The sequence below is a fragment of the Chiloscyllium plagiosum genome, chromosome 38, assembly GCF_004010195.1.
Source record: "Chiloscyllium plagiosum isolate BGI_BamShark_2017 chromosome 38, ASM401019v2, whole genome shotgun sequence".
NCBI lineage: Eukaryota > Metazoa > Chordata > Chondrichthyes > Orectolobiformes > Hemiscylliidae > Chiloscyllium > Chiloscyllium plagiosum.
In genome coordinates, this window is record NC_057747.1 from 20,845,767 (window position 1) to 20,853,012 (window position 7,246).

Consider the following 7,246-nt stretch of genomic DNA (forward strand, 5'->3'; position numbering starts at 1 on the left):
GCTGTTTGAAGTGTGGTTCCTTTTTGTATTTTCCCTGGGTTCACCCAAAATGTCTACGAGAACTAGGTTTTACGTCTCATTTGAAAAACAAGCACCTCTAACCTTGCAGCCCCTCCCTCACTACTGCCCTGGAGTCTCAGCCTCAATCTATGTGCCCAAGTCCTAGAATAAGACTTGAACCTGCAATCCACTGATGGGGAGGTAGAATTGCTACTAACTGAGTCACAACCGACATCCAAAATAGCCTGAGCTGCTTCACGGGAGTGTGACAAAACATAACGTGGCCCTGAGCCACATAGGGAGAAATGTAGTGTAGTGACTATAATCCTGAATAAAGAGATGGAGAGCATCCTCAAGCATATTGTTGAGTTTCCAGTGGAACGTCTCAATATTTGAGTACATACTTGATCTCTATCCTGATAACTCGTTTTTTTGCAAAAGTAGCAACACAGTCTTTTTATTTTAATCATACAGTTTATTTTCTGAATACAAGTACAAATGAATGACATTCTGTGAACAATCCCCTGGGTCACATGGATTACTGAACATAATAAAAGATACGACAACGTGAAGCTAATTTCATTCGTGTTGCCTTGATACACAAAGCACATAATAGTCAACAGTTTCCAATTAGTTACTTGCCCTAGGAAGTGTAATCCCACAGGAAAATGAGATTGCAGCATGCTAATGAGAGCAATTCAGAAATTTGATGTGGGACTAATAGATGCAAAACTGCAAAAATTAGTTCATCTGCATTTGAACGGTGCCCTTTCGTTTTGAAAGGCCAATGATGACTTTTACTGCCTTTCTTATCCAATGAACTCTGCTTAATGCAGTACAGTTGTACATAAAATTCTAGGTTCGCATTTACCTTCAGTGGTACATTTTGACATTCATAGCATTAGCAAAGGAATTGCTAAGATTGAACCATATTAATTTCTCCATAAAATTGCAAATTGTTGTGATTAATATGTGGCCGTTACTCAGGTAATACTATCGACACTTCAATTACAGAACCCTCAGCTTTCTAAGGTGCTGACTCATGCTGCGTAGAGAAAGAAGGACTGAATTTACATTTATATAACAGGTTTTATGACCCCAGAATGTCACAGAGTATTTCACAACCAACTGAAATGTAGCCACTGTTGTAGAAAACAAGCCAACTAACTTGTGCCCAAAAGCTCCCATAAACAGCATTGTGAAAATGTTAGCTAATTTATTTTTGTGATAATTGTTGGTCAATGAAGGTTCGACTGGTGAATCCACCCACTCCTTCTTGAAAGAGCACCTTGTGAAGTTTTATGCAGATTGAAGAAGGCAAACAACACCTCAGTTCAACATCAACTAAGGAGTCCCAACTCTGATAGTGCAACACCCTCTCAGTATTGCACTGGAGTGCTATTCAATCCCTGCATGAACCTGCAATCTTCAAATTCAGGAGTGCCACCAACTGGGCAAACTTACAAAGACCAATAGGCACCAGGAACCCATTGACACCACAACTAAAGGCCCATCTGTGAGCTCAGCTATTGAGAGCTAGGAGTCTGTTTAACATCATGGTGATCAGGCGATGGAAGGGTCACATTCTTAACTTATTTCTGCACTTATCTGTGTAACTGCCTACCAAAAACATTGTCATGCAGGGGTCATAAATAGTGAATAAAAACAGGCACTTTAACTAATTATACCTCTACTTGGGTCACGAATTCCAATTCTACTCATGCTAACTGCTGGGTTAGTTCAGTTGGACTAACTCAGCTCAGATTAGGAATTTAACCTGCTACCATTCTGGTCTGCACGACTCAGTACTACACCATTATCAAAAATATATTCTGACAAATCAGTTTCAGTAAATGTCCCATCAGATCTTAAGAACCTGAAGATCCTCGTGAACCAAAGTCTGTTTACAATTTATGTACAAAATAAAAATCACACAACACCAGGTTATAGTCACAACCACCTGATGAAGGAGCAGCGCTCCGAAAGCTAATGTTTCCAATTAAACCTGTTGGACTATAACCTGGTGCTGTGTGATTTTTAACTTTGTACACCCCGGTCCAACACCAGCATCTCCAAATCATATGTACAAGATATGCATACCTGTTAAAGACAGTTAGACACATTTTCACTGAAATTTCCACTCAGTACTTTAATGGAGAACTGGGCTTTGCATCAAAATAGTGAAATAAGGAGAGACAAAGAAGGGCTAAGGGATTCAGTGCTATGAAGGCAGATACAGGGATTACAGAAGTGCATTTTACAGAGATGGAGATTGGTGGTCTGTGCAAATGGAGAGAAAACAGTGTTGTATGGTCAGCTTATAGTTGAGTAGGGCAGTAAGAGTTTTCTACTTCACATCCATTTCCTTCCATCAGAACACCATTTTGGGGGGGGGGGGGGGGGGGCGAGTATTTGCAATTTCGCCATGTTGCTGTATTAAAGATGAACTAGAAATGCAAATTCTGATTTATGCAATTTATTTATAATTTGCTTGAATTACAGTTATCAATTGCTAAAATTAGAGTAAATGGAAAAAATGTCACCCAGACTGTGTAAATCAATTTCAGATGTCAATTGGAACATTGAACAGAAATGAAATGTCCAGATTCTCGCAGGGAGAAAGGAAATAATCTTGAATGCACTGAATCAAACTGAAGTAATTATCTTTTTAAACTAAAAATATGGGATGCATCATCTTAGATTCTTCACAGTTTTGACAAAGTCATTTTATACTTTGCTGTTTCAATTATATTCTTGACAACCACAAGTATCACTTAATAGCTAAGATAATTCTGTAGTATGATTGCAACATGGAGAGATAGGCAGTCTGGTATATTACCCAAGACGTTGCATTGCTGTCCGTGTTCTTTATGTTCTTATGTAGTGAACTAGATAATAGCTAAATATCATACATTTCCCATTTTTGATATGAAATAGCAAATATGAAGTTAACAATGTCAAATGTAATGATATACCCATGGTATATTTCAGACCATTCTTTAACACTGAACACTGGCCAGACTGTGAAATATTGGAAATGTCACTGTACCGATAATCCAGGTAAACCAAAGCTAATACTCTGGGGGACACAAGTCCAAATCCTACCAAGGCAACATGCTGAAATTTGAATTCAATTAATTAGAATCTGGAATTAAACGTTAGCTTCAGTAGTGATGATTATGAGAATAGAATTAATTGCTGTAAAAATATATCTAGTTTATTAATGTTCTCTAGATAAGGAAATCTGCTCTTTTACCTTTTTAATGACTCAAGACTAACAGCAATATGCTGAATCTCAATTGTCCTTTGAAAAGGTTGAATGGGGCAATTAAGGATGGGCAACAAATGCCCACAAGTCATGATCAAGCACAAGAAAATATTGTGAATGTTGACAGAGCACGAGGCTTTTCACTATTGTTTTTCCTCATCTCCTTTCAGTTGACTTTTGATCCTCTGTGCCCTCTAATCATGTATTTGCTTCTATCTTGATTTTCTCTTTTCCTTTGCATCCCAATTCCACCCTTGATTAATCTCATTCTAATCATTTGGTTCTCCTGGAGGTTTGGCTTCAGTCTGATCCTACTTTATTCACCCCTTCCTCAGCCCCTATGGTGACACAACAACTCCTAGCTGATGCAGCAAAATTGAAGCCTGCTCATAAGAATGTCAGTACACAATAATTTGTTCAGGCAGCATGTTACAATCTTTTTTGCCGATTTTCATTCCTGTAAAAATATTTAAGGAATACAAATTGTTACAAAACTCAAGTATGTTTTTCTAGAGACAGAGTTTTAACAAAGTGATAATGCATCCAATGAAGTGCATTGGTATAATCCACAAATCGATCACTATATAGTTGTTATTTACTGGATGTATATCATACCTATCACCCACATAGGAATTGATTTGAGGATAAAAAATATTAGGAACCAAAACTAAAGATAGATAATTCTGCAAATGAATAACTCAATCCAAACCCAAACAAGAAACCACAGGTGAGTATATCCTCATGGGTGTGGGAGTAAAGCAGGAGACTGGCGCTCGGTAATGATACACATCTAATGAGCCGGCACATTGGCCTCCTTCTGCACCATAACACTCCTGCGATTTCAAAGGAAACATTATGACAAAATAGAGGGAAAGCTCCATTTTGATTCAAAATGTGTTCCCACATTCCTTCCCAAACTTGTACCTCGTACAATTGTACACTTGAGAAGAAGCAAAATGAAAGTGCATCACTTGGGATCCAGTCCAACAATACATTATGACCCAAACTACTGGTCAAGTCAGATTCCAGACTGAAAAACCAGGTTTAATGTGTCCATATTGCTTTGGTTTTCATGAGGTGGCCTCTCATTGGAACATAGGCATGCGATGTTGCAGATTTTGTTTCAGCAGAAAAACAGAAGTTTATTTACCAAAAGAAATGAAGATTAACAGAATTATTTACTTACAACACAAATTCAAAGACTTGTAAACATATAGTAAAATTATTAATTCCAAAATATTTCCAAAAAAAATTATTTGTACAGTACAATAGCACTCCTTTTACAGTACTCACATCTGGAGAGGAGAAGAACAATTCAATATCTTGGTATGCTCAAGGAAACTTTAACTCCTCAGCCGGAAACACTGATAACTTCTTGGAGCTATCATACACCTGAGATTCAATGGACTGATCTTCAAGTAACTTCTTCAGAGTTAACTTTTGGTTTGGGAAAATCATTAAATTATTATAATGTGGCAGCCTAATTTTGCTGGATTCTTCTCTTCTCAGTAGAACAACTCTATGTAACCATCTCCATCCCCAAACTTCACAGAATTCTGCCCAAACAAAGTAGAACCGAAAATATCACCGTCGCTCTCTAAACTATGGATATTTTCTCTGAGCTTTAAACCTCCCCTGAATCTAGAAATTTCTAACCAACCTTAAAGCACAATGGTCTAGCTTGCTAAGTCATAAAACATCCTTGAGTAAACACATACCCATCGGCAGTGCCAAATTAGCTCTCACAAACTGTTCTAGAAGTCACCATAGCTACAGAAATCTAAGTTAATTATTAACTTTAGACACACAGAAAACCCAAAGTTAAATGATGTTAAAATTATATATAAATCAGACAGTTGAGATCACAAATATAATAGGAAAAAAGGTAGCACATGCAGGATATGATTGAAAGAAGGTGTGTTGTCTAGCTAATCCCTCTCTTTCCATCAATTTCTGGTTTTGTTTCTCTCCCTCTCCTTGTTGGTGATTGGAAATAGACTTAAATCTGGCTCTGTTGCAATGCAAAATGATCACATGCCTCATCCCAGAGGTGTCAGCCTGCAATGCTTCTTTAGTGAGTTTATATTAAGCTTTAAGGCTTCAATTACCAGCCTGTTTATATTGAATCCCTTCTGTCCTCTCAAGATATCGAATCAATTTAATGAAGACATTCCCCCTTCTGAAAGCTGTGATGAACGTAGCATTCTGTTTTAAAGTTTTAAGTTGAGGTAAGTATAAAAATAGAACCAAAATGTATGAAGTGAAATGAAATGAGGTCATTGAGGGGAGGTGTAGATACTTACAAGTTAAAGTGTGTCAAGTGTAATCATCAGTGACACAGTTGGGTGATCCAGGGTGTTACCAGACACAATTATATGTCACCACTATTTAGGTCACTTCATGAATAACATGTTGCTTGTTCATTCTGCACGCAAGAATAGTCCTTGGACATGTCACTACCTTTCAAATCTGTGCCAATTTTCCCCCTAGTCGAGTTCCCAACAAACTACGGTAGAAAAACAGCTCTTACCAAAGCCACAAATGACATCCTGTGTGACTCTGACAAAGGAGAAAGTGAGGACTGCAGATGCTGGAGATCAGAGCTTAAAAATGTGTTGCTGGAAAAGTGCAGCAGGTCAGGCAGCATCAAAGGAGCAGGAGAATCGACGTTTCAGGCAGAAGCATGAAGAAGGGCTTATGCCCGAAACGTCGATTCTCCTGTTTCTTTGATGCTGCCTGACCTGCCGCATTTTTGACTCTCACAAAGGTAACTAGCTTGGATAATTGTAAAGTTTGACATGGTTGACCATATTATCCTCCTCTGATGTCTCTCCACTGTTGTCCAGCTAGTTGGAACTGATCTGACCAACTTCTATTCTTTTCAATTTAGTAGGAGCTGGAGAGGTGCATGCAATAAGTTACTCTTTCTTGTCATAGAGTCATAGAGATACAAAGCACGGAAAAAGACCCTTTGGTCCAACTCATCCATGCCAACCAGATATCCTAAATTAATCTAATCCATTTGCCAGCACTTCGCCCATATCCCTCTAAACACTTCCTATTCATATACATATTCAGATGTCTTTTAAATGTTGTAATTGTACCAGCCTCCACTACTTCCTCTGGCAGCTCATTCCACACACGTACCACCCTCTGTGTGAAAACGTTGCCTTGTATGTCCTTTTTAAATCTTTCCCCTCATCCTAAACTTATGCCCTCTGGTTCTGGACTCCCTCAGCCCAGGGAAAAGGCCTTGTCTGTTTAGCCTATCCATGCCATCAAGATTTTATAAACCTCTATAAGGTCACCCCTCAGCCTCCAACACTCCAAGGAGAACAGCCCCAGCCTGCACAGCCTCTCCCTATAGCTCAAATCCTCCAACCTTGGCAACATAGTCCTTTATCATTTAGCACTGGTGCCCCCCAAAGATCTAGTTTTGGCCCTCCTAGATTTCTCATCGACATGATGTGCCTTGACGACCTCATTTGAAAATATCACAGCAATTTCCACATGTGCTCTGACAACTCCAGGCCTGACCTCACCACCACCTCTTTTGGCTTGTCCATCACCTCAAGGTCATTACCATAAGACCATAAGACCATAAGACATAGGAGCAGAAGTAAGGCCATTTGGCCCATCGAGTCCATTCCGCCATTCAATCATGGCTGATGGGCTTTTCAACTCCACTTACCCGCATTCTCCTCGTAGCCCTTAATTCCTTGTGACATCAAGAATTTATCAATTTCTGCCTTGAAGACATTTAGCGTCCCGGCCTCCACTACACTCTGTGGCAATGAATTCCACAGGCCCACCACTCTCTGGCTGAAGAAATGTCTCCGTATTTCTGTTCTGAATTTACCCCCTCTAATTCTAAGGCTGTGTCCACGGGTGCTAGTCTCCTCGCCTAATGGAAACAATTTCCTAGCGTCCACCCTCTCCAAGCCATGTATTATCTTGTAAGTTTCTATTAGATCTCCC